This window comes from Odocoileus virginianus, chromosome 9 (genome assembly GCF_023699985.2).
Source record: "Odocoileus virginianus isolate 20LAN1187 ecotype Illinois chromosome 9, Ovbor_1.2, whole genome shotgun sequence".
Classification (NCBI taxonomy): Eukaryota; Metazoa; Chordata; class Mammalia; order Artiodactyla; family Cervidae; genus Odocoileus; species Odocoileus virginianus.
In genome coordinates this window covers 31,247,154-31,272,940 of record NC_069682.1, presented here as the reverse complement: position 1 = coordinate 31,272,940, position 25,787 = coordinate 31,247,154, and the positions used below count along the sequence as shown (strand labels likewise).

The window sequence follows — 25,787 nt, the reverse complement described above, 5'->3', positions numbered from 1 at the left end:
ACGGCTGGAGCTGGAGACTAAGCTTGGTGCCACTACATTCTCCCTTTGCAGCTAAATAGAGTCCCACTTTGGAAACTGGCTGGTCCCAGAGCTCAGCCAGCCCCATAGGCCGAGCAACATGTGGATGACTTACATGGCAGTGGTTCAGAGGGAGGCATGAGGCAGTTCTTGGTGATAGTTGTAAGCATCCTCATTACCCCGAAATGCTTCAACACAGACGAATGACATAGAAGTAGGAATGCCCGTATCAGATGCAGTGATGTATGACGTATTGGGGGACACCCATATCACAGATGCAGTGACGTATGAGGTAGATGTAGGGATGCCCGTGTCACAGACGTAGTGACCTGTGATGTAACTGTGGGGACGCCCATATCACAGACGCAGTGACGTATGACATAACTATAGGGACACTCGTATCACAGACGTAGTGACGTATGACGTAGATGTAGGGACACCCATGTCACAGACGTACTGACGTATGAGATAGCTGTGGGACACCCGTATCACAGACATAGTGACCTGTGATGTAACTGTGGGGACGCCCATATCACAGATGGAATGACGTATGATGTAGATGCAGGGATGCGCGTGTCACAGGCGTAGTGACGTATGACGTAACTGTGCGGACGCCCGTATCACAGACGCAGTGACGTATGACATAACTGTAGGGACACTCGTATCACAGACACAGTGACGCCTGAGGTAGCTGTGCGGATGCCCGTATCACAGGCGCAGTGACATATGAGGTAGCTGTGGGGATGCCCGTATCACAGATGTAGTGAGATTGCTGTGGGGACGCCTGTATCCCGCATGTAGTGACGTATGACACAGATGTAGGGACGCCCATGTCACAGACATAGTGACGTATGACGTAGCTGTGGGGATGCCCTAACACAGACGTAGTGCCTGTGATGTAGCTGTGGTGACTCCCGTAACACAGACGTAGTGATATATGACGTAGGGACATATGACGTAGGTGTGGCGACACCTGTAACAGACGTAGCAAGGTAGTGACGTAGACATCAGGACACCTGTGCCACCACATGCGAGGAATTCTAAGTGAACCAAGATGAAGAAGGAAAGTCACACCTAACTGGCACAGGTAAGGAAGAAGTTACACTCCACTGGGTGATGGGGAAGCAGTGGTATAGCAGGTGACCTTTGGGGAGAGATGGAAATAAACTTCAGAGCAGCTTCGGGGACATAGTTTAAACCTCCACATGCTTCCTCAAAGCCCCTGCAGGTTGTTTTGAGGGAGACATGCCATTCTTCAGGTGGAACCCACAGGTTAGCTCTCTTCCTCCAAGTTCTGTTCACAGCAGTTCTTTTCTTGGCCCTTTAGTTATCTGGTATAGTCTGGAGGTGGGTGGTGGACTGACAGTAGAAAACTGGTTTTCATAAGCATTCCTTGCAAATCTTGCAGTTCACTTTGGAATTTTTTTTAACAAAGAAAATGGTTTTATTTCTGATATTACACACACAGTTTATTATACATGACCCTGGGGCTAAGTGTGAAACTGAAGAACTTACGTGCACATTTTGTAATATTTTATCTATTGCTTGTGGCCTTACTGGAAACTGAGACTAAAAGTTCCAACATAACATCCTTAGTGCATCCGTTTCTTCCCCCAGAGTGTGGGATGTACAGAAAATGGTAGCATTTGTGAGGTACTCTAGGGTCCATGGATGTGCTATATTGGTAGCTGAAGGGGACTGGCCAGGGGCTCCATCTACTCTAGGCCCAGTTGGACAGTTCAAGGGCACACCTAGCATCTATTTGCTCACACAATGTACTACTTCACATTGTTTGGGAAGCTGTGCACTAGGTTGTGCATGAGGCTGAAAGTGATGCAGAAGAGTCAATGATTCATTTGAGCTGTACGGTGGTGGTGATGCCTGAGCTGGGTTTTGACGAATGAAGAGGAGTTCCCTAGGCAGCCAAGTAGGGTAAAAGCATTCTGAGTAACTCAGTAATTGGTGCACCTGGAGAATTCAAGTGTGTGCTAGATAGAAAGGGATGTGGCTGGTCAACAGGCTGGAGACTTCCATCCTGGGCAGTCCTTTTCCCCAAGACTGAGAGCCATTCTTGCAGCAGTTTCTGTCACTAAGCTTCATTCTTGGCTCCTTTTTTTTTTTTTTTTAAAGCTCTTCTTTATAATTCACATCTAGTGAATTTCCAGGTTCTGCTGGTTTCACCTTTTAGCTCTTTTTCACAAGATCCCCTCCCCTCCTTCTCCATACTTGCTGCCATGGTCTTCCTTCTCCCACCTTGTAAAGCAGGACCTTCATCCCATCTCCTCTGCCCACTTTCCCCTCTCCCAGTCCATTTTGTGCACCATGACCAGTGATGTGAAAACATCAAGGCAAGCTTAATCCCCACCCCACCCCCCGATCATTTTACATCTCATTCTGTGGAACTACCCTGCCTTGCCACAAGTCCATCCATATCCACACACTCTAGAACCTTCTACCTGTGAGACCTCCCTGCCTACCTCTCCCCTCTCCCCTGGGCCCACTCTGCTCCAGCCACACCAGTGTCCTGGCTTGTCCTCAAATTGGCCAAGTACAGCTGCTTCAGGGCCTTTGCACTTGCTCTTCCCTATTCTCAGATAGCTTATTTCTCAGGGGTGTGTGTGTGTGTGTGTGTGTGTGTGTGTGTGTGTGTGTGTGAGCGCACAAGTGCACGCGCATGCTCAATCGCTCAATTGTGTCCAACTCTTTGTGACCCCATGGACTGCAGCTCACCAGTCTCCTCTGTCTGTGGGATTTTCCCAGCAAGAATACTGGAGTGGGTTGCCATTTCCTCCTCCAGGGGATCTTCTTCAGATATTCAAAGCTTTCTCCTTTGACATCTTCAAAGTCTCAAACACCACTTTATAAGAGACCATCTGTAAACAATAGCAACCCCACCTCGGACACCCCTACCCCCACTGCCGACTTTATCTTCTTCCAGAGCATCATTACCACGTGGCTGATGCATGTTTATTTGATTATTAGAATGCAAGTCTGCGAAGGTAGAGCTTGGTCCTCTTCCCTGAAGCATCCCCAATGCCTGGCTGGCAGGAGGCTCTTGTTGGTAGTTCTGAATGATGGGCCAATAAAGAGATGTGGGAGGAGGTGGAGAATGTCTGACTCACTTCACATCCAAGGTTTCTCCAGCCTGGAAAAGTCATCTCCTTTGACACCAATCATTTATTGAAGATTGACTATATGTGGGCCTTTGTGTTAGGAATTTTACATGTATTACCTCAGTTAGTCTCTGCAGTGATCTATGAAATATATATTATTTCTAGCCCCCCCTTTTAATATAATGTGGGTATTACAGTAAATTAAAACATATAACAATGCATTCAAATATACAACAACATATACTTTAAATTCCATTCACTCCTGCAATTTGTTTACTTTTCCTGACCTTTTTCTGTGTACACACAAATGCATACACATAGGATTGGGACTTTGTGTTTTTACCTGCTTGATTTTTCCTTTACAAAAATGAGACCCTGCTACAGATATTGTTATACAGATATTGTAATGTGTCTCAGAGATTTTTGTCATGAAAGTTAACAAGATATATCTCACTTTTTCTCTTGGCTTCTTACAGAGGATCCACCACAATGCATTCAGTTCATCCCCTACTGCTTCACATTCACATTGGGTTTTTGTTTTTGTTCTACTATATTGAAAATAATTCTGTTTACAAATAATAAATGCTGGAGAGGGTGTGGAGAAAAGGAATCCTTCTACACTGTTGATGGGAACATAAGTTGGTACAGCCACTATGGAGAATAGTATGGAGGTTCCTCATAAAACTAAAAATAGAGTCTCTATATGATTTAGCAATCCCACTTCTGGGCATGTACTGGAGAAAACTATAATTCAAAATGATACATGCCCCCCCCCAGTGTTCATAGCAGCACTATTCACAACAGCCAAGACATGGAAACAACCTAAATGTCCATCGACAGAGGAATGAAGAAAGAAGATGTGGTGCATGTACACAATGGAGTACTACTCAGCCACAGAAAAGAACAAAATGATGCCATTTGTGGCATCACTGATGTAAAGTAATGCTCAAAATTCTCCAAGCCAGGCTTCAGCAATACATGCACCGTGAACTTCCAGATGGTTTTAGAAAAGGCAGAGGAACCAGAGGTCAAATTGCCAACATCTGCTGGATCATCGAAAAAGCAAGAGAGTTCCAGAAAAACACCTATTTCTGCTTTATTATGCCAAAGCCTTTGACTGTGTTGATCACAATAAACTGGAAAATTCTGAAAGAGATGGGAATACCAGACCACCTGACCTGCCTCTTGAGAAACCTGTATGCAGGTCAGGAAGCAACAGTTAGAACTGGACATGGAACAACAGACTGGTTCCAAATTGGGAAAGGAGTACGTCAAGGCTGTATATTGTCACCCTGCTTATTTAACTTATATGCAGAGTACATCATGAGAAATGCTGGACTGGAAAAAGCACAAGCTGGAAACAAGATTGCTGAGAGAAATATCAATAACCTCAGATATGCAGATGACACCACCCTTACGGCAGAAAGTGAAGATGAACTAAAAAGCCTCTTGATGAAAGTGAAAGAGGAGAGTGAAAAAGTTGGCTCAAAGCTTAACATTCAGAAAACTAAGATCATGGCATCTGGTCCCATCACTTCGTGGCAAATAGATGGGGAAACAGTGGAAACAGTGTCAGACTTTATTGTTTTGGGCTCCAAAATCACTGCAGATGGTGATTGCAGCCATGAAATTAAAAGACGCTTATTCCTTGGAAGGAAAGTTATGACCAACCTAGATAGCATATTAAAAAGCAAAGACATTACTTTGCCAACAAAGGTCCATCTAGTCAAGGCTATGGTTTTTCCATTGGTCATGTATGGATGTGAGAGTTGGACTGTAAAGAAAGCTGAGCGCCGAAAAATTGATGCTTTTGAACTGTGGTGTTGGAGAAGACTTTTGAGAGTCCCTTGGACTGCAAGGAGATCCAACCAGTCCATCCTAAAGATCAGTCCTGGGTGTTCATTGGAAGGACTGATGCTGAAGCTGAAACTCCAGTACCTTAGCCATCTCATGCGAAGAGCTGACTCACTGGAAAAGATCTTGATGCTGGGAGGGATTGGGGGCAGGAGAAGGGGACGACAGAGGATGAGATGGTTGGATGGCATCACCGACTCGATGGACATGGGTTTGAGTGGACTCCAGGAGTTGGTAATGGACAGGGAGGCCTGGCATGCTGCGATTCATGGGGTCACAAAGAGTCAGACAAGACTGAGTGACTGAACTGAACTGATGTACTCAGAGATTATCATACTAAGTGAAGTAAGTCATAAAGAGAAAGATATACTATATGATATCACTTTTATGTGGAATCTAAAATATTACACAAAGAAACCCTCTATGAAACAGAAACTGACTCAGACATAGAGAATAGACTTGCTGTGGCCAAGGGGGAAGGGGTGGAGGAGGGACGGAGTAGGAGTTTGGGGTCAGAAGATGCAGGTTAGTATCTATAGAATGGATAAACTACAAAGTCCTATTGTATAGCACAGGGAACTATATTCAGTATCCTGTGATAAACCATAATGGAAAAGAATATTTTAGAAAGAAATAACTGAATCACTTGGCTGTATAGCGGAAATTAACACAACATTATAAATCAATTATACTTCAATTTTAAAAAATCAAAAACAATTATATAATAAAAATCTGTCTTCCTATATTTTTCAATCAGGCTGAGGTAGATTATTACGTATCAGGAGGGAGATTCTAGCCAAAATTCCTAGGTCAGCAAATACGCATATACTAATGATGTACTCGGCTTCCCCAGTGGCTCAGTGGTAAAGAATGTGCCTGCCAATGCAGGAGATGCGGGTTTGATCTCTGGGTTGGGACGATCCCTTGGAGAAGGAAATGGCAACCAGTTCCAGTATTCCTGCCTGGGAAATCCCATGGACAGAGGAGCCTGGAGGGTTACAGTCCAGGGGGTCGCAATAGAGTCGGACATGACTGAGCGACTAAGCAACAACAAATTGATGTGTTAGGGTCTGGTCCTGTGGCTGTGGTCTCTGCAGCAGATGTAGCCAGTGCCTCACTCACATCCCTCCACTCACCATCCCCAGGCAGGCTGCCCCACCTCTGCCTGAGGCTTCCCGGGGCCACCAGAGCTTCTCTGTCTTTGTGTAAGCCATGGAAGGAATGCCCCAGAGCAGATTTCAATCAGTGACCCACAGGAGCTAATGGACAAGCACCCGTTGAAGGGTTAACTCTGTGTTTTGATTTTTTCACTGGATCTTAGCCATTCTTTTGCTCTCAGTGGTAACTTGATTGACAGCACACTCTTGAGTGACAGCTTTCCCTTTCCTGGCTCCCTTCCTCCATCCCCTACTCAGGTTTCTCAAGTTCAACTCCCAAATGAACCCTCACACTCAAGTCTTTGTCCTGATGTCTGTTTCTGGAGAGTCAGAACTAAGACACTCATTTACTTCTGGGGGGAAAATAGAGTTTATTCTCTAAGTAAAGGTGATGCATGAACCTGGTATTTTTTAAATATAAAGAGATAGAAAATGAAAGGTAAACATCGTTCCTCTTCCAACTTCTAGTCTCTCTACCCAACAGTACTGGTCACAGTACCCTTTATTTCTTTCCAGATAAAACACATGATTATACAAATATATACACATATCCTTTTAAATTTACATAAGTGGGATAATTCTAAACACTATGCCTGGTATCTTTTTTCCACTTAATGACGTAGTCTTGGAAACCATTTTTATTTCACATGCATATCTTTAAATAACAGTTTAATGGTCCTATATTCTGTGGCAATCCCATAGGTTTCTAACCAGCTTCCTAATGAGTGAGTGATAGATGCTCAGTCATGTCTGACTCTTTGTGACCCCATGGACTTGTAGCCTGCCAGGTTCCTCTGCCCATGGGATTTCTCCAGGCAAGAATACTGGAGAGGGGTTGCCATTTCCTTCTCCAGGGGTTCTTCCCAACCCAGGGATTGAACGCAGGTCTCCCTCATTGCAGGCAGATTCTTTACCGTCTAAGCCACCAGGGAAGCCCAAGTTTCCTATTAAAGAACATTTATTGTTTCCAGTATTATGAATGTACCACCATGCTGTGAAAAAAAGATTTTGTACACAGACCTTAGCTCAATCTTAAAATTTTAAATAAATTCATAACAAAACTGTTGTGTCAAGGGATATATATTTTTATACTTATTTTTCTGTTTTAAATGTTACTGTGTTTTCCCTCTTCAAGTTTATTGCATTGATTACACTCAACAGTGTGTAAATCTCTGTTTACCATGGCTTCCCCCACACTGGGGTTATCAAACATTTTAATGTTTACTAATCTGTGAGGTGAAAAGGTTATCTCATCATCTTATTGTGATCTCTACTTGTTCATTTCCTTGACTCATTTTTCAATTGTATTTTTGTCTTCCTTTTGATTTCTAAGAGCTTTTAATTAATTTTCTATTGAGGTAACATTGCTTTACAACATTACATAAGTTTCATGTGTACAACATGTGTACAACTTTATATTTTCACTTCTGTGTACCTTACAGCAAGCTCATGACCAAAATTTTAGTGTCCAGCCATTACCATATGAATGACCCCATTAATCCATTTCGCCATCTTAACCCCCTTACACCACACCTTCCCTGCTGGTAACCACTACTCTGTTCTCTGTATCAACCTTTTGTTTTTGTTTGGTTTGATTTCTTTACTTATTTTGTTAGTTTTATAAATTCGACCTATAAGTGAAATCATACGGTATTTGTCTTACTTTGTCTACTTATTTCACTTATCATAGTACCATTAAGGTCAAATGTGAGATTTTATCTTTTTTATGGTTGAGTAGTGCTGTGTATATGTGTGTGTGCTCACTTAGTGTCCAACTCTTTGCAACCACATGGACTGTAACCCGCCAGGATCCTCTGTCCATGAAATTTTCCAGGCAAGAAGACTGGAGTGGGTTGCCATTTCCTCCTCCAGAGGATCTTCCTGACCCAGAGATTGAACCCTCGTCTTTTGCATCTCCTGCATTGGCAGGTGGATTCTTTACCACTGACTACCTGGGAAGCCCCACAGTTGAGTAGTATTCCATCGTATATGTACACTGTCTCTTCTGTATCCATTCATTATTTGATGGGCACTTAGGTTGTTTTCAGATCTTGGCTATTGTGAATAATGCTGTAATTTACATGGGTGTGCATGTATCTTTTCTAATTAGTTTCTAAGTGCTTTTATATCAGATGTGGCTACTAACCTGCTAGATATAGTACTTAACTCCCATTCTATGACTTTCCTTAAACTTTTGAGTAATGATATATTTTCTTATACAAAGGTCTTAAATTATTAAATCAAGTCTGTTCATCCGTTTTTTTTTTTTCATAGTTTCTCAGTTCAGTTCAGTCGCTCAGTCATGTCTGACTCTTTGCGACCCCATGAATCGCAGCATGCCAGGCCTCCCTGTCCATCACCAACTCCCGGAGTCCACTCAAACCCATGTCCATCGAGTCGGTGATGCCATCCAACCATTTCATCCTCTGTCATCCCCTTCTCCTCCTGCCCCCAATCCCTCAATTCTATACTGTTCTTAAGATGTCTATCCTGCCCCCAAAACATCCAACTACCTCCTAATTCTTTAAGATTTGTATTTGTGCATTTAGATCACTACTCCAGTTGGGAGTTTATTTTTCTGAGTGGTGTTGGCTGTTAGAAGCAACTATAGAGAAATGGAAGTGAGGAAGAGAAGACAGGCCGAGCAGAGAATGCTGGGCAGTGACAGCGGGGAGTCGCCATGGATCAGAACCAGCTGACAGCCTTCCTTGGGAGGGTGAACTCTGTCCTTTTTAAGGGCTCTTATCAGTGGTGCAAAGGAGCCAGTTTGTTCTAGCTCCAAGGGCCAAACTATTACATTATTATAAGTTAAATCTTATAACATTATAATTATACTTTTTGAAAGGTAAAATTATTCCAAGTTTATCACTTCCTCCTGATTATTTTACTATGTTTTACTGTTACCTGTGTTCCTGAGGTTATTTCTATCATATGTGTATGGTGGAGATATAATGGTGATGCCATGTTGAAAGCTTGAATAGGTCATAGAGGGAGTATTTACACCATGGAAACTGGCAAAGCTACAAGTCACGGTCCTTCCCCCCCCCCCCCCTTTGGGGATCCAGTTGGTAAGCATTTCCCAGCACACCACTGACTTAGCCCTTTTCCAGAGGTCTTTTCAGAAAGGAGGCTGGCATGTCAGAGAGGAAAGGAAAGCATCACTTATGGAGTCAGACTGGAGGACACTGAGATCCATTCCAGTCCTAACATTCTATGATTCTTTGATGCTTGTAATTACTCTCAATGGCTATACTGCTAGAGGGGAATTTAACTCAGAAAAACCTGCTTTTAGGGGATTTCATCATAGTTTCCACATTCTGAAACTGGATCTCATTTTAGTCTAATTCAGTCCCTTGATGAATCCTGTAGAGGATTCTTCCCTGTGATGCCTCCAATCTGGATTCCAGTGCAGCAACTCAGAGCTCTAGATAGAATTATTAGCCATTGTCCATCTGTTTTGCATTTGATATTGTGTTCGTCAAAGATTTGACTCTCTCTTTAAAGCAGTCAAAATGCACTGACCACTTTACTTCCTCCCTGACCACATGGCCGCTCATATCTAGTAGAAAGCAAAAGAAGGCTAGGGAAAAGAGGAACAAAAGATGAGCTTCGGATCTTACCTCAACTCTTGAAGCAACGAAAGCATTATTTACCCTGGTTAAAAACAAAGGCCTTTGTTTTTCAGATAAAAATAAGAACATTTAAAAGATGCATGAAAGTCATAGGAAAAAATGTAACATTCAAGGAGCTCTTATATGATCTTAGGAGAACCTTCTCACTTGGATTAGTAGAAAGTTACTTTTTTCTGCTTCAGTGTTTTCTTTTAAAGATAAGAGACCTTTAAAAAGTGTTTAGCACATATTTAGAAATCTCTACAGAATCAATGACAACATTAATTTATCCTGAAACAAATCCATCTACCATATTAATAATGTTTAGAGGGCTCCTTCCATCAAGAATTTTATTTCTGTTTCACAAATACACCATAGAAGTCATTTTGCTCCCATTTCACAGTCAGACTGGTCTATTGATAGTTCCCCAAGCATTCTAAACTAATTTCCAATTTCTCCCTTTTCCCTCTTTTTGCCTAAAATTCTGTCTCTCCGCTTTTCATGTAATCATCTCAATTCTTTATGATCCCATGCAGTCTTTATTTCATTATTCCCCAGTTCAGCGATGCATTGGTTTCAGGACTCACAACTCCTGCTTTCTGTACCACTCATTTGGTGCCTTATCATACCCTCCCTTGTGACTTACTGTTGCTAACTCCATTTCTACTGAGTATGGTTTTACTCCAGCATTTAGACAAGAGGTTTTTATCTTGGGATGTGTGGACCCCTTAAGACTCCAGGGAAACTGGGGATGTCATGAAATTATAAGTAAAATTTTGTGTGTGTGTGCCTTTTTAGGGGCAAAAAATTATCTTTCATCAGGTTCTCCAAGGGGTTTTTGACCCGAGAATTCCACATCTTGGAGGACAGAAACTAGATGATACATTTTATTGTATTTTTTGCAATATATTCAATAACTCAGCTCAGTAACTGAATGGGCACAGGGTCGATTTAATGTTTCCACTTCTTTGCTATAAATCAATCTCTTCTTTTCCAAAGTAAGAAAGAGGAACAACATGGCTTGTCTGTTTCCACTTCACAGTTCAGCACATATGAAGACAATAGATGTTTAAACATTTTGAAAAATACGAAACAATACAATTATGAGAGCTCCCCTTGAGACATGGAATATGGGACTTCTGCATTCATGAAAATCTCTCTCATTCATTTACCTTTTATGAAACTTCTTCCAAAGAAGGAGAGCTTGGAAAATGTTTTTCCCTCGATACAGAGAGGAGGCTGGCATGTCAGAAAGGAAACTCGATATGAAGCAATTCACCAGGTGAAGCATTCATTAATTCACTCTCCATTCATTAATGATTTTTATTTCCTTATTAACTTTCATTCTCTCCAATACTATTTCCATTCTAATTCTGGGTGTGTTCAGTATTCTCTCAGACACTCCTTGCAACAGCCTAGCCTCTCATTTCCTGAACCTTGTCTCTTCCAATAATGTGACCTTTGCCCCCACTCATGCCCTCACTCCCATGGTCATACCTAGACTTTGTCTTTACCTTGTCTACACTCCTCCTGTGTAGGTAGAATAATGACACCGCCCCTCCCCCCACCCACACACCCAAAGATATCTATGTTCTGATTCCTAGAATCTGTGAATAAGGCGCATTAGATGGCAAAGAGGGATTAAGGTTATTAAGCAGCTGACCTCACAGAGAAAGTATCCTGCATTACCCAGATGGGCCTCAGACAACCACAAGAACTCTTTAATGTGGAAAAGGGCAGTCAAAGAGGATGTCAGAATGATGCTATGTGAGAAGAACGCGACGCACTATTGCCAACTTTGAAGATGAAGAAAGAGGACCACAAGCTGAGGAATGTGGGTGACCTCTGTGGGCTGGAAAAGGCTGAGGTGTGGACTTGCCCCTGGAGCCTCCAGAAAGGAACACAGCCCAGCCAACAGAGTGCCTTCAGCCCATCATTGAGACCCACTTTGGAATGCTGACCTCTAAGAATGATAAAATAATACATTTGTATTGTTTTATTTTTTCAAATATTTATCTATCTATTTGGCTGCATCAGTCTTATTTGCAGTATGTGGGATCTTTGTTACATCATGTGGGACTCTCTAGTTGTGGTGTGAGGGCTTAATTGTCCCATGGCATGTGGGATCTTAGTTACCTGACCAGGGATCAAACCCATGACTCCTGCATTGGCAGGTTGATTCTTAATCACTGAAACGCCAGGGAAGTCCCTCATTTGTATTGTTTTAAGCCAATAAATTGTGATAACCTATGACAGCAGCAATAGGAAACCAGCATATCTTCCTTCTGTTGGCAAATGAAGTCCAGTTTGCCTTCAGGCAACCCACTCTCCTATCTTTACAGTTTACACCCTCTAGTACTCAATTCTAGCAATGCTTTGACCCCACTATATTGATCCTATAACCTATGATCTCACTCCATATGTCCTGCTCCTCCGAGAAAAATCCCAACTCTCATTGAATCCAACCTTCCGACTGTATTGTACTTGAACCTGGGGACTTAGCGTGGGTGGAGAAAAAACACACAACCATCTTTCAGACTCAAGAAGGACCTCTGTGTGCCTGCAAATCCCTAAGAGGATTCTGTGATCCCTTCACTCTCTTGCTCTCCTAGGAGAAAGTTTCACAACCTCTTTTCTCTCTGAAAGTGAAAGTCACTCAGTTGTGTTGACCCTTTGCGACCCCATAGACTATACAGTCCATGGAATTCTCCAGGCCAGAATACTGGCGTGGGTAGCTATTCCTTTCTCCAGGGGATCTTCCCAACTCAGGGATCAAACCCAGGTCTCCCACATTGTAGGTGGATTCTTTACCAACTGAGCTATCAGGGAAACCTCTCTTCTCTGGAATTCATCAGATCCTCTTTCTTCAGATCTCCAAATTCACCCTTTGCTGATTTTGTGTGAATGTGACCTTTCTATTCCAGTGAGAAAGTAGACAGTCAGAAGAGGGCTTCCTCACACCCTACCATCTCACCTACCTACCCACTCATCTACACTGCCTTCTCTCCCATAACTGCAAACCATCTCTAACAGTGTCTATCTAAGCTCTGCCCCTGCAGAGGAACAGAGGACCAGCCCCATTACATCTCTCCAGCTTCTGTTTCCTTTTGTTCCCATAAAGTCACCCTTCATGGGATCCTGTCTTCAGCACCTGAAGAGCCTGCTGTTCACCACCCCCCACCCCAGTATCCTTTTTTGGCCCCATGTCCCCTCTTCTGTTACTGCCATGTTCCTCTTCTCCCATCTTCTCTTGAACTACTTGGGGCAGCCCAGCATTCTCGCCCCTGAAACTGCCCGTGATTATGTAACCAGGGATTCCCCATGGCTGAATCCAGTGGTCAGTTCTTGGTTGCATGGTACTTGGCCTGTCGGCAGCACCTGGCATCACCTTTGGACTGAATTATCAGTAAGTGTTCTGAAACAGTCTCCCAGCTCTGTTTAGCTGCTCTGGGTCTGTTTTCTTTGTCTTTTTTTTTTTTTTTTGGAGGCTAATTACTTTACATTATTGCAGTGGTTTTTGTCATACATTGAAATGAATTAGCCATGGATTTACATGTATTCCCCATCCCGGTCCCCCCTCCCACCACTCTCTCCACCCGATCCCTCTGGGTCTTCCCAGTGCACCACGCCCGAGGACTTGTCTCATGCACCCAACCTGGGCTGGTGATCTGTTTCACCCTAGATAATAGACATGTTTCGATGCTGTTCTCTTGAAACATCCCACCCTCGCCTTCTCCCACAGAGTCCAAAAGTCTGTTCTATACATCTGAGTCTCTTTTTCTGTTTTGCATATAGGGTTATCGTTACCATCTTTCTATATTCCATATATATGTGTTAGTATACTGTAATGGTCTTTATCTTTCTGGCTTACTTCGCTCTGTATAATGGGCTCCAGTTTCATCCATCTCATTAGAACTGAATCAAATGAATTCTTTTTAATGGCTGAGTAATATTCCATGGTGTATATGTACCACAGCTTCCTCATCCATTCATCTGCTGATGGGCATCTAGGTTGCTTCCATGTCCTGGCTATTATAAACAGTGCTGCGATGAACATTGGGGTGCACATGTCTCTTTCAGATCTGGTTTCCTCAGTGTGTATGCCCAGATCTGGGTCTGTTTTCTACTCAGCAATCAGAGTGCTCCTGTGTTGTTTTGTTTTCAGTAGATAGGGTCCTGTCACCCCTCGGGTAATAACCAGCCAAAGCATCTCAGCTCATTCCAGATACAAGCCAAGGTCCTGACGTTGGTCCACAGCATGCCATGCAGGGGCTGGTCACTTCCCTGGCCTCACCTGCTGACATTTCTTTCCTGCTCCCTCTGTGCTAGCCTTGGGGTCTTCTTGAGGCTCCTTAGACACACACGATGCCTGTTCCCCTCAGAGACTCTGCCCCTGGAATGTCTGCCTGGAGAGTTCTTCCCCTAGAGCAGCACAACCCTCCCCTTCTTCCTTGAGGTCTCGGCTCACCTTATCACAGTGGCCTCCCCGACACCATCCACAACTAAACAATAACACCCCTGGCTCACCCCTAGCTGCTTTATTCCATGCTATATTTTTTTCATAGCACTTATCACTATCTGAGATTTCACATATCTATGTATATATAATTTAATATTTACATTAAGTTTAGATTTGATAGTTAATAATTTGATTAGTTAATAACCATTTAATATATCTACTATTGTTAAATTATATATAATATTACAGTATATACTATTATATTATAGATTGAAAGTGTTAGTTGCTCAGTTGTGTCTGACTCTTTGCGATCCCATGGAATTCTACAGGCAAGAATACAGGAGTGGGTAGCCATTCCCTTCTCCAGGGGATCTTCCCAACCCAGGGATCGACCTGGGGTCTCCTGCATTGCAGGCAGATTCTTTACCATCTGAACCATGTCATACGTATGTGACATATACATATAAATATATATGTAAAATATATTATTTTTCCTCACTCACAAAACTATAAATACCATCATGACGGGTCTTTGTTTTGTTCCTTGATACAGCTCCAGCATGAAGAAGAGCATCTTATGTGTAGCTAAACAAATCTCTTGACTGAGGGTAAGAATGGATGGATGGACCCCCGTCTAGGTGTAGCCAGTGTGGTCTTAGCCCTCTGCACTGTTTTGGCAGTGAGCAAGCAAGATGAGCTTTTCGTCAGTTTGCACTTCTCAGCTTTAGCTCTTATCAAATATTGATAGGTGTGATCCTGAGAGTGGGTCTACCTGACTAATGTCTTTTTAACCTCAAGAGGCATCTTCTCCAGGGAGGTCCTGGACTCCTGTGATGTCACCACCACCTGGATCTCTTTGTTTTCTTTGGACAATCTTCCCTTAAAAGCATCCTCCTCAGGGGATGAGGGTGAGGAACAGAAGTTAATTATTGATGCTGTTGGAAAACGTTCTGATTTCTGTGAAAACCACTGTCTATTTTTCAGGAAAGTTTTGTACCAAGGGACAGCAGCGCTGCTTCCCCACTGTGGAAGGAACAGCTCAGGTTCAAAACCACCCTTTGAGAGCAGCACTGACCCAATAATCAGTGTATAACTATTGGACTGGCCCAATGCTATTCTGTTGGTTAACTGGAACATGGAAATATTGGGCTTCCCTGGTGACTCAGTTGGTAAAGAATCTGCCTGCAGTGCAGGGGACCTGGGTTCAATCCCTGGGTTGGGAAGATCCCCTGGAGAAGGGAATGGCCACCCACTCCAGTATTCTTGCCTGGAGAATCCATGGACAGAGGAGCCTACCAGGCTATAGTCCATGGGGTCACAAGAGTCCGGACATGACTGAGTGACTAAATAACCACATGGAAATAAACACTCCTAGAAAACTCTTGTTATTAAGTCAGTAAGTTGTGTCCGACTCTTTCGCAACCCCAAGGAGTACAGCCCACCAGGCTCCTCTGTCCATGGGATTTCCCAGGCAAGAATACTGGAGTGGGTTGCCATTTCCTTCTCCAGAGGATCTTCCCCACCGACTTTACCACTGAGCCACCTAGGAAGCCCCTTAGAGAAATGGAGGTGTGTAAATTTTTCTCTTCCATTTTCACCTTTACTTTAAAGGTGGTAACAGCAGGCCCCTGTGAAGCCCCCTCCGGCACAGTTCCAGAAGCACAGTGCTTCTCAGAGGATCCGAAGCCTGGACCAAGCAAAGGCTCTTTCAAGTCCCTGCCAAGCAAACCCTCTGCCTTAAATCATTATCATCAATAATCCAAATAGGACCTCGTTTCTGAACAGGGCGTCGATTGAACCATATCCACCTTCACCCATGACCTTGAGGATGAAAGGAGGCATGTGGCTCACTACATCTGCAGCAGAGCAACAAATGTGAGTGGTTAGATCATGACCCTGAGAGTCCAGCTGGCTCTGGTGGCTTGCATGCTTGGGCGAGTTATTTAGACTCTGTGCCGGTAAAATGGGGGAGAAACAGCCCAGAGTCCACTGAGTGACTGAGGCATGTCAGTGGGTGAACATATGAGGTCAGTGCCCAGCACCTCACAGTACTCAGGAGAGCATTGACTCGGGAGTAGCAGGGCCTGGAGGTGTGCGGCCCTGGTTGACCACTTGGGGACCCAGGGCATGGTATTTAAGTATGCCTCAGCTTCTTCACCTGTAAATGGGGACAACTGTATTACTCAAACCATAGAGTTGTTCCAAGGATTAATCTGAAAAATGTGCTTATAACTCGCTGAACTTTGTGATGGGTGCTTGGTCAGTGATGCTGCTGTTTACCCCTGTCTTCATCATCTTTCCCACCTGGGAACCCCCCTCCAACTGCCCACCCCCACTCTCCCACACATCTTCAGAACTGTCCTCAGGTAACAGAGCCCACCCAGGGATGCATGAGGGGAATGCCCATCCCTTCCCTAATACACAGGTGAGAGCCGTTTTAAGTGGGAGCCTGTGGCAAGGACCCTTGAAATGGGAAGAGCGGTAGGACTGGAGTCAGAAGTCCTGACTCTCAATCTTATCGCTTCCATTCACCAGCTGTGTGTCCCCCACCAACCTGCAACCCTCTCTGTGCCTCCCTGTCCTTCCCCATAGAACCAGCTTCCAAGAGGACCAGTGAGGGGGTGCTTATCTGAATACGAATGGGAAGGCTGAAGAAGGGAAGGCAAGGTTCCGAGACAGACAGTAACAAGGCCGAGGAGGCCAGCAGAGTGTGGGCGAGTCCAGACCAGGTCCTGCAGTGTTGGGGGTCGGTGTGTGTGGGGGTGCTGCTGCCTGGAGGGGAGGCGCCTCCGGAGGCCTCAAGTCACAGCCCAGGATGAGGTGCAGAGGATGGCTGATGCACACCACCAGGCATCGCTGCGCCATTCCCTTCAGGGAATTCATCTTGTGCCCAGAGCTGTGGGGAAGGGTAGAGGGTTTCCTTCCGGGCACCCTGGGCGCAGAGCTCCAAAGACAGGAGGGCACTCCCTGGGCAGGACCTGGTCGAGCAGCCTAAAGAAAGAGATGAAACTGTGGCTCCTCCCTCCTCCCAGCCATTGATTCATTCACCCAATTCAACTCCACGGTAATTGCCCCAAGACAATGAAAATGTGCCGCTGCCGCGAGCAGCTGCTGAAATGCCTCAGCCTCCCACGCCGCAGGCCTTGCTGGCTGCCCCTCAAAGTCACATTCCTGGCAGGTCCAGGAATCCAGAAAAATCCTCCAGAACCAGCAGGGCCTCAGTCTTCTCCAGTTACCAGCAGGTGGAAGGTGGGGCCGCTCCTGATGGAAATGGTTTGACAGACCTCCTGAGTTCAAGGACGTTTCCCTCTCAGTCGGCAAGGCTGCTATGCTGACTGTTCTTCCCTTGGAGACCTGGTTCTTACGAGGTCAAAGCTGCTGCCCGCAGGGTCTACCAGCCAGGACACTGAGAACCCTCAGAGCCCTCTCCTCCCCTCTGCACTGAGATTCCCAGCTTCCCTTCAGGCACAGAGCTTCCTGGAGCCTTGTGATCTCCTTTTATCCTCCTGAAAATGTCAGGGGTTTCCCTGGTGGTCCAGTAGGTAAGCATCTGCCTGCCAAAGCAGGAGACTCAAGTTCAATCCCTGATCTGGGAAGACCCCATATGCTACAGGGCCTTAAGCCCGTGCGCCGCAACTACTGAAGCCACAAGCTCTAGAGCTCCTGCTCCACAACAAGAGAAGCCACCACACTGCCACTGGAGAGTAGCCAACCAGAGAACCAGAGGAAGCCTGCACGCAGCAACGAAGACCCAGTGCAGCCAAAACTGAAGAAAGAGGAGTTTTATTTTTTTAATTAAAAAAAAAAAAACACAAAATGTACTGTCAGCCAGTACAGAGGATGAGATAGTTGGATGGCATCACTGACTCAATGGACATGAGTTTGAGCTAACTCCAAGAGATGGTGAGGGACATGGAAGCCTGGCATGCTGCAGTCCATGGGGTCACAAAGAGTCAGGCATGACTGAGGAACTGAACAACAAGGACGGTCAGCCAGGAGACATGTGGGTTTGGCTCTAGATTTTTACCTGAAAATTATGGAATTGAAATATGAATGCTAATTACAAGTGCCACTGCCCTTGTGAATGAATTAGGGGGTGACTAGTGCTTCATTTCTTTGCCCCCGTCAGTCGTCACGGGGGAGAATGCTTTGTCCAGGCTCCGTGATATTGATTCTTTTTTTTTTTTCATTTATTTTTATTAGTTGGAGGCTAATTACTTTACAATATTGTAGTGGTTTTTGCCATACATTGACATGAATCAGCCATGGATTTACAAGTGATATTGATTCTTATTTATAGTCTTTAGCCAGGAGGATGGTCGAGTCCCATCCGTCTGCATTACTAGATGGGCCAGCTCTTTCCTTGTCTTTATAGAGTATCAGGGACCAGGTTCACAGGAATTCTGAATTGGGCTAGGCACTGTGGTGATGCATGGAGAATTCTCAATAACCTCTATTTTTTAAAAAAAGCCCTGCCACGGTGCCTACAACCTATGTATCTCCTTACTGTAAAATGCATGGACCACATGAGCCAATGCTCTGGCACCTCCTCCAGCTCCTTGGTCCCTGTTGCTGCTCCCCCATCCCTGGGCCCCCATACCCTACAGCTCTCTGAGGTTGGCTGTCTTGGGCTCTGCTGGGGGCAGTGCTGCAAGTGCTGGGGGAGGTGATGCTCTTGCATCCCAGCAGCATCCGCACAGGAACAACAGAGAGAGAATCCCCGGAGCCCTGTTCCCTGCACGTCCCCAGCAGGCTTGGCCCCGTGGCTATGATTGGGTACCAGCATCAGCTTCCTTCTCCTCCCTGCCTCACTGCCCATGGGATTACTCCCAGGAAGGCAGCACGTGCCTCAGTCTTGTCTCAGGTGTGCTCCCAGGAGGCTAGCTAACTAGCTAACTAGCTAGCCTGACCCAGGACAGGCAAGATGGGCTGAGTCGGGTGGGGCTGGGGAGTGAAGAGCCCTGGGAGCCGCAAGCCCTCTGCAGCTTGGCCTCACTCACGCTCCGAATTCACTCCTCACTCACGCTCACTCAGTGCCTGCATTCCCCGTGGCCTGGCCCCCTGGCCCCCATCACCCCACATAGGCTCTGGAAGAAGCATCTCAGCATGTCTCCTTGTGTCTGGGGTGTCCCTCTCTCTGCCTCTCCCCCAAACAGTCCCCCCGCCCCCTCAAGAATATCAGACCCTGGGACACTCCCTTCCTGGAACCCAGCTCACAGGGGCACAAGGGACCAAGAACTTCACACCCGATGCCGCGCTGATGCTAGCTGTATTTGCTTCACTTCTCCAATGAAATCTTCAGGTTCTGAAGAGCTAGAGACCAAGGCAAATGTTTTTTATTTGGTTTTGTTCAGTTTTTGTTATCTTGTACCCCATACTATGTACATACACAGTCCTGGTGAGGCCTATAGTAGGTACATAATCACTCAACATTTCAGCAAGTGTGGATTAAATGTCCACTGTGTTCTAGTTTCTCAGAATATATTTCTCCCAGCTCAAATGCTAATCTGGGCGGGCTTCCCTGGTGGCTCATTGGTAAAGAATCTGCTTTGTAATGCAGGGGACACAGGGTCAATCCCTGGTCTGGGAAGATCCCATACGCCAAGGAGCAACTAAACCACAACTATTGAGCCTGTGCAGTACAGCCTGAGACCCACAGCTGCTGACACCTGTGCCCTCTCCAGCCTGTGCTCCCAACAAGAGAAGCCACCACAGTAAGAAGCCCGTGCACTGCAACTAAAGAGCAGCTCTCACAGCAGTGTTAAGACTCAGAACAGCCAAAAATAGTAAATAGATGTGATTATTTTAAAACGCTAGTGTGGGAGAGTTAACAGAAGTACATAACTAATCACTTGGTACATTAGAAAGTGTCTGCAGATACACTGGAGGGAAAGCAAGGGAGACTGCAGGACTGCCCGGGTGGGAAGCAGGGAAGCTGCCATTCTAAATAGTTTCCAGGGAAAGCAGTGTTGAAAGAGGTTTGGGTTGAGCCACGCCTTGAAGGAAATGAAGGAGCAGGCTCAACAGGAATCTGGAGGAAGACTCTCAGGGGAAGGAGCAGAAAGGGCCAGACCCTGAGATGGGGACGTGCCTGATGCGTTAAAGGGACAGCCAGCTGCTGAGCCTGGAAGAGGCAGGGACAGCAGCAGTGGGAGGCTGAGACACAACACGTGACCCTCGGTCCACCATGGGGACGTGGGCTTTGGCTGTGAGCAAGACGAGGGTGTGAGAAGGTTTGCTCAGACAAGAGATGCCATTGGGTGACAGTCCCATTTTAACAGGACCCCTCAGACTACCGTGCTGACAGTGACCTCTGTGTGGACAAGGGGAGGCAGGGGCACAGTGATGAGGGGACTGGCGACCCCGCGGTGGGGATGACGGTGGTTTGCCTGGATATGGTTTGAAGGATTTTCTGTTTTATTGGATACAGGGTGTGTTCACTCCCGTGCCTTGGTTAACATGGAGTCTGTCAGGTTTTCCGCTGGAAAGATGTCACTTTTCCCTTTAGTAATTAATAAGGTATTTGTGGGGAGATATTTTTAGATTATGTAAATCTCTGCCTCAAACTTTCACCACTTCCTTAAGCTTTCATGGATGATCCTCGCCTGAATAAATCATTACTATGAGTGTTGGCAAATGGTGATTTTTCTAAACCTATCATTCATTTTGCATCGATGAGTCAGCACTTGATGGTAAGGAGGGCTTTTCCTCGTCCCGAGATCATTTACTTATGTGAGTGTGGACTCACACCTTCCTGTTTCACTCACTGAGTTATAATCTGTTAATGTCATTATATATCTTGATGATCAAAATATCCCAGATTTGGCCAGTGGGAGCCACTGAAGGTTGGCCCCTGTGTCATTCTGACATTTCTCCACCATTCTCTGAGCACTTTCTTACTTCTAGGCTCTGGCGACCTCGCCTGAGTCTGTGTGCTGGGGGCTTTATTATGGCTCCACTCTTTCTGAGATGTGCCCAGGGGATTGTTTACAGTGCTGGAGGCCAGGGGGGTGGGGGGGCCAGTTCTCCTGTGACAGGTGTTCTTTCTTCTCTCATGATTCACCTGACTTCCTGCCCTTCCTGCTGCTGGTTCCAGCAGCGAAGTTCCCACCCAGAAAGCCCCTGCCGCCCCGGTTGGAAGAAGTTCAGGCAGCAGCATGACACAGCACAAGCCTCTACTCTGGGTCAGGCTGAGCCACTGGTGTTCTGGAGAGGAGGTGTGTTCATTGTGGCTCCTGTGTGTGCCCCCTCAGGCCCCTTTCTAGACTGCATTTACTCCCTGGGCATCCTGCAACCAATCGCTTTACCTGGCGACACCCATCCCCTAGCCCAAGTTTCCCTTGTGCCTGTATTTCTGTCCTGTAACCCGTCCAAGTGTTTCTGCTCACCCGGGACTGTGGCCCTGATCGCCGCCTCTCCAGTTCTCAGGATGTGGTGGAGCCTGGTTCATGGCGGGGTTGGAGGGGGGGCTAACAATTCAGGTTTCTTTCTCCCCTGCAGCCCTAACTGCTTCCTCCTGCAGCCTTTCTTCCCCTGGGACCCCTGGATACCTGCCCTGGTCCGATGGTCAGCCCAGGCTCTGACTCCAGTCCCGTTTCCTGGAATGGCTTACACACCACATCCTGTTCTTGGCAATTATAAAATCTAAGGTGACTGCATTTCTCCAAACTTCCTCAAATGTCTCCCTCATCAGTTATTCCTTGATGGTCATCCTTAAGCTCTGAGCAATCACTGACCTCTCTGTCAGCTCACTCTGCAGCTATGCTCTTGTGGGAAAAAAAAAACAACAACTGCTTTTTACAAGCTCCACAAATGTTTCCTGATTTCATCAACGAATAAGGCGCACGATCTCTGGCACACTTTTGCTATGTCTGGAACTCCAATTCTTTGAAAATTTGTTCTGATGGTCATGCCAAATTTATTTTCCAGAACACTCAATTAGTTCAACAATGTCTATCAACTATTACTTAACCATCGCTTGTTGGCAGATTTCTGTGTTATTATCTTCAGCAAATAGTTTACAAATTAGAGGATCCCAGAGGAGAGACCTGGGCACCTCTTCATCAGTGGCAGGTAAAGGTAACATCCGGGGTGGTGTCACGTACAGACAGACCTTGATAAACTCAGGATGATGATGCTGGTAAACAGAAAGGGAAAGCCCCATACAACTCCTGGTCTCTGCACTCACCAGCTGCAGAGTCTTGCTCCGTTATAAAAGCACCTTCCTACAGCCACAAAGTCAAATGCACATTTCAGAGAGAACTAGGGCTGGGTGCTACCAGCAGTGAAACTGACAGACAAAATGTTACACCCTTTAAGGTAAACAGGTTCTAAGTGGAGACCTGGCCTCTGGAGGCCAGTTGCTGCAGGAAATCTTATTCACAGTGAACAATACCTAACAGACAATAAAAAGAAGGAAGAAACCGGGAAGGGGGTGGGGTGGACATGGTTTCCTCTGTGCCTTTCAGCCAGGAGAGGTTCATTTTCTCTCTGGTGATGACTGCCTTGCGGTAAATCTGCTTAGTGCTAAGGAAGCCCTCAAATGACACAGCAGGTTTGCGAGCAAGTGGGTGACAGCGAATCAAACATTAGGATGATGGGTAGCTTCTGGACAGGTGCTTACGTGGCTGTTATTCAGTCTCTTGGGGGGAGGTGGGGTGTGGGAGGAGGGGGGTGGCGCTGCACTTGTGCCTTTAGGGGAGGGCTCAGCCAGGGAGGGAGCACAGGACGGCCAGTCACCTTTCATCGGGCTGATTAGCCGGGGACCTCGAGGGGGAAGCGCCAGTCAGTGAAGACCTCAGAAACTGTTGGAGCCATTCAGGGCCAATGCCATGCGACTACTGTCACCTGAACCTTTTCCTCCTGCTCTGTCATTACCTCCTCCCCGAGGGACAAGCTTGCGAGGCCCAGAGCCTGGTTGAAGAAAGGTTTACAAATATTTTTTTAATTTTTAATTTTTTTGGTTGCACCATGCAGCATGCAGGATGTTAATTCCTCAACCAGGGATCAAATCTGTAGCCCCTGCACTGGAAGCACAGAGTCTTGACCCCTGGACTGACGGGAAAGTCCCCTCAACTTTTTTTTTAGTGAAAAAAATGTTGGTCACTGACACCCTTTTCACCTTTCAAAGAGGGGTGGGGCCAGGGACTCAGGGGTCAGTCTGGCATCTGATAACCTGCTGGCAGCAGCATCCAACTACCCTACCATCCGTCTCCCTACCCAGCCCCCACCCCAACCACCACCCTCCACCCAGGAGTTGCTGCCAAAGCCCCCTGGTTCTGCAGTTTGTTCACAGGCTGAGTCCAACTGTGACAGACTGTCAGGTGGAGGTGGGGAGTGTTGATGGTTTCCCTAATGGTGGGAGCAGGCGTCCTTCCTGACAAACTGCCCGGCCCTGACCTCTCCCTCTGTGGGACGAAGATGAATATAGCTACTTCATATGGTTGTCGTGAACACAGAAATCCTGAATACTCATAAATGCAGGTGTCAAGCGAGTGTATGCTCCTCGGTTCTTTGTCTCGTCACAACAAAGATTTGGAGTGACGGACATTAAAGCCCCCTTGGCGGGTCACAGCTCTCAGAGGACAGACCATGTTATAGCTCTCAGGTCTCGAACGGACCGTGTTATAGCTCTTAAATAAATCAGTGTTACCGCTCAGTGTTACAGCTCTATTTTATTTAGATAATAGCAGGAAAATCCATCTTTGAGGCGTGAGGGCCCATCGACCCAAAGACGTGAAGAGAAGAGCGCCCCATCGCGCGGGAGAGAGAGGGAGCAAAAAAGGGGAGAAGAGTGCTTTGGCTCCTCTTTTTATATGTTTCTGTCCCTGGGCCTGTCTTATGTAAATTGGGCCGGCCAGGAGTGTTGTTTTACCTGAGGTTCTCACTCTGGTCCTCAGACCTTCCTTTGTTCTATTTTTGCAGGCTTTTCCCTTCCAGGTCTTTTAGCCACTGCCATTCTGTTCTCCTTTTTCCCTATTCTACCTAACACAGGTAAATGCTCAATAAATGTTTACTGTGAGCAGTGGCTGTGGCAGGGGTTGATCCTCACTCAGGTGGAAATCAGTCATTCTAGTGTACCTCTGACCCCTGGGGAATTAAGTCAAATATAGTAAGTTCCCGAGAGATGAATGAGTTCTCCATTCCAAGAGCATGTTTCTAAGTCCAATTTGCTTGTAAGTCCAACAAAGTTAGCCCCAGGTGCCCAACTAACACAATTGGCCGTATAGTACTGGGTTTTAACAGGTTTGTGACACTTTTCACACAAATAATAACATAAAAAAACACAAAAACAAACACAAAGAAAACATTTTTAATCTTCCAGTGCAGTACCTCGAAAAGTACAGCCTCGAGTACGACAGCTGGCACACAGGCATCGAGGGAACAGGCAAGAAGAGTTCCTGACTGGCGGAGGGAGAGGAGGTGGGAGATGGCAAAGCTGAAGGATCGTCAGCAATAGGAGATGGAGGGTAAGTTGCCATTTCTCTCATGTCGGATGTGGATGGCACAGGTTCTGATTCTGTGCTGGATTCAGTTCTATCTGCTCTTTTGAAAAAATGATCCAGTGATGTCTGGGTAGATCCTGGGCTTGAAATAAAGGTACTCTGCTATCCAGTACTGTACAGTAAAGCTCACAGAAGCGCAACCACTTGTAGCGGATGCACATGGGTGACAACAGGTGCCAGACACGGGAACTAACTTAACGCGACTGGACATGTGAACACATGTTTGCCATCTTTGAAAGTTTACTACTTGAAGGTTTGTATATAGGGGACCTACTGTATGGAAAATTCACTGATACTCAAGCTACTTACGGAGAAGGCAATGACAACCCACTCCAGTACTCTTGCCTGAAAAATCCCATGGACGGAGGAGCCTGGTAGGCTGCAGTCCATGGGGTCGCTAAGAGTCGGACACGACTGAGCCACTTCACTTTCACTTTTCACTTTCACGCATTGGAGAAGGAAATGGCAACCCACTCCAGTATTCTTGTCTGGAGAATCCCAGGGACAGGGGAGCCTGGTGGGCTGCTGTCTATGGGGTCACACAGAGTTGGACATGACTGAAGCGATTTAGCAGCAGCAGCAAGCTACTTAACGAGCATTGTCTTTTATTCTCAAGGGTAAGGGCTAAGGGCTATGGTTTTTCCAGTAGTCATGGAGTTGTACCATAAAGAAGGCTGAGTGCTGAAGAACTGATGCTTTCAAATTGTGAGGCTGGAGAAGACTCTGGAGAGTCCCTTGGACTACAAGGAGATCAAACCAGCCAATCCTAAATGAAATCAACCATGAACATTCATTAAAAGGACTGATGCTGTAGCGGAAACTCCAATACTTTGGCCACCTGATGCAAATAACTGACTCATTGGGAAAGACCCTGGTGCTGGGAAAGATTGAAAGTGGGAGGAGAAGGGGATGACAGAGGACATCAAGATGGTTGGATGGCATAACCAACTCAATGGACATGAGTTTGAGCAAACTCCGGGAGATGGAGAAGGACAGGGAAGCCTGGCATGCTGCAGTCCATGGTCGCAAAGAGTCGGACACAACTTAGCTAATGAACAACAACAAGGGCT

At 45.9% G+C, this 25,787-nt stretch overlaps 1 long non-coding RNA gene across 1 annotated transcript in view; it reads left to right on the top strand.

Moving 5' to 3' along the window:
- The first annotated feature begins 601 nt into the window (after positions 1-601).
- LOC110147888 (uncharacterized) overlaps positions 602-25,787 on the top strand; it is a 74,058-nt gene continuing 48,872 nt past the window's right edge. Inside the window, exons 1-3 of the long non-coding RNA XR_011489426.1 lie at positions 602-1,105; positions 15,998-16,087; positions 24,537-24,681. This is a non-coding gene — a long non-coding RNA (uncharacterized lncRNA). The remainder of the gene's footprint in view (positions 1,106-15,997; positions 16,088-24,536; positions 24,682-25,787) is intronic.